The following is a 2391-nucleotide window of genomic DNA, read 5'->3' as shown; positions in this document are numbered from 1 at the left end:
GCAAGAAGGAGAATTTTTTTTTTTTTTATCACAAGTCGCAATTGGGGGGCAGGAGGTGGACAGCAAAGAAAATCAGAGTCCAGCAATGTGCCAGACCTCAGGGGACTACTACCTGATTCTAGGAACACAATGCTCTAGCATGAGTGGAAGACAGGCCATAACAAACCCCTCCATTTCCCGTTTCTCCCCATTTTTCGCAGAGCTTTGAGTTTTCAGGGAACATAATTTCGGTATGCCAGAGAATTAAAATAATCTTTAAAAATTTACTAAATGACTACGTGGTCAATGCAAACATTTCAAACACCATAGTTAAGTGTACAAAATAAAAGTGAAAGTACCCCATTACACACTCACTTATTATAATCCCCAGTGCTAAGACTTGTTATAGCCTTCCGAACATTTTCGATCCACAAACACACACACATACGTACACACACATATATTTTTTCTTTCCCCAAATAAAATTGGTAGTATTCCCACAAATTTGAGGTGAAAGACACCATTCAAAGCGTGGGCTTTGGAGCCCACCGGAACTAAGCTCAAATCCTCTACAGCTTCCGGGCTGGATGACCCTAGACAAATTACTTTACTTAAGCTTCAATTTTTTGTGAAGGATAAAAATGGTCATCACTTTGTAAGGCTTGAGGATCAAAACCTATAGCGTATCTAAATCATTTAGCCCAGCGCCAGACACATAGTAAGTGTTCAATAAACATTATGATTGTCTACGGCAAGTTACCTTTCTCATTATAAGACTAAAAATAAGGAAATTTGTTAAACAAGCCTTATTTTTCCGACTAATTACGAATATACAAGTTGGGAAGAACTTGCTTTTGCAAAGCATAAAAGGGACCCAAGTAACATTTAAACGAGGGTTCTCTTCGAATTTTTGGTGGAAGTCTCCTGCGTCCCCCAACATCACTTCTTGATGTCTAGAAAGTGGACTTTCCAATAAAAAAAACTTCTGTGGCTCACGTCGGGAGGAGAAAGCTCCACCAGGTTAGGTTTCACACAGTGTGCACTTTTGCTTTATCATGCCGTTGCCGGGAGGCACCCCCATAAGCTCGCCTCCCACAGGCGCGCCCCTCCATCCCCTCTCCAGACGCGGCTGCAACAGGAGAAGCCCATGCTCGTAGGAACCGAGGGAGACCTGATGGACTGGGGGCGCCTCCAGGGCGCAGCGGCCGGCGCGGGCGTGTGAGGTGCGCCCTCGGGGTGCAGGCTGCTGGCGGTGGGGCCCGGCCGGAGCGCGGGCGGCAGGCTCCTCCCGGGGAGAACCTGGCGCTCGGCTCTCCCCAGTCTCCGTCCGGGGCATCTTCCTCGCGGTGTGCAGCCCCCAAGATCTCGCTGCCTCCACTCTGCAGCACCAGCCTGTCCCATCCGCTCGCTTTCTTTTTTGGCACTGCCCTTTGCCCTCCCATGGAGTCATCTGTTTACTCTCTCTTCACTTCCAGTCACCCATAGGTCACCCTCCCTCTACCACAGTCACCCATTTTGTCCCCTCTCCCTTCTCCCCTCACTCTTCACCTCTTCCCGGGTCGCCTTCTTAGAGGACTCCGCCGACGGAGATGCTGCGGACCCCGCGGCCAGGGCCAGCTCTCGGGAGAACCCTCCGTCCACCTTTGCCCCCTCCCCGGGGGCGCGGGAGGCAAGTTTCCGCCCCGTCCTTTCCCCAGTGACAGGACTTGGCGGCGGCCACGGCCAGGGAGGCGGAGGGAGGGACGGCCTGGCTCCCGAGCCCCCTCCCCTGCTCGCGAGCTCGCGCGGTCTGTCTTTCTCCGCAAGTGCGGAGACGCGGAGGAGGAGGAGGAGGAGGAGGAGGAGGGAGTTGGGGGAGGATCTCCATTGAAATAAACAACCAGGCAGCAGTTATTAACACGGGAACATGGCGGCCGCAGCCTCAGCCACAGCTTCGGCGGCGAAGGTCAGCGCCGACGGCAGCCGGCACCTGACGGCGTGACCGACCCGAGCCGGTAACCGCGCCTTCCCTGGGGGCCGCGAGGGCGGGCGGGAGGCGCGCGGCGGGCGGGGGGCGCGCGTCCCCACCCCCGGCCGCGACTGCCCTTCCTGCGCCGAGCCCGGCGGCGCCGTGCACCACGGAGAGGGCTGTTTTTGTGTGCGGGGCGCGCCGCCGGAGCGCGCGGAGAACGGGAGTTGCATCCCGGAGACGCCGCGGAGCTGCGGAGTTGGGGCTCGGGGGGTGGGGAGGGCGGGAAGCGGCGGGGAGACGCGGAGTCCCCGGGAGAGAAAGGAGGCGCTCCAGCGCTTTGCGAGAGCCCGGGAGGCGAGTCCCGGAGCGCGAGGCGGGCGGAGGCTGCAGCCCGCGGCGCCGGCCGGAGGTGAGCGCCGAGGCGCGGCGGGGAGGCCGGGGGCGCGGGTGCGGCCCCCGCC

The 2391-nt window shown here is 57.8% G+C and overlaps 1 protein-coding gene across 6 annotated transcripts in view; it reads left to right on the top strand.

Annotated features, from left to right (window-relative positions):
* Window positions 1-1575: 1575 nt before the first annotated feature.
* NCOA2 (nuclear receptor coactivator 2) overlaps window positions 1576-2391 on the top strand; it is a 267879-nt gene continuing 267063 nt past the window's right edge. For 3 of the 6 annotated variants that reach the window (XR_006885610.1, XM_046642263.1, XM_046642261.1), the window contains exon 1: window positions 1708-1973. The gene's annotated coding sequence lies outside the window, so the exon portion shown is untranslated. Of the gene's footprint in view, window positions 1649-1707; window positions 1974-2248; window positions 2340-2391 lie in introns of those variants that run through there. The other 3 variants (XM_046642258.1, XM_046642257.1, XM_046642260.1) reach the window with 3 other exon arrangements.

Source organism: Equus quagga, chromosome 16, assembly GCF_021613505.1.
Source record: "Equus quagga isolate Etosha38 chromosome 16, UCLA_HA_Equagga_1.0, whole genome shotgun sequence".
Lineage (NCBI taxonomy): Eukaryota > Metazoa > Chordata > Mammalia > Perissodactyla > Equidae > Equus > Equus quagga.
The sequence above is the reverse complement of the archived record's forward strand: the minus strand, read 5'-3'. Positions and strand labels throughout refer to the sequence as shown.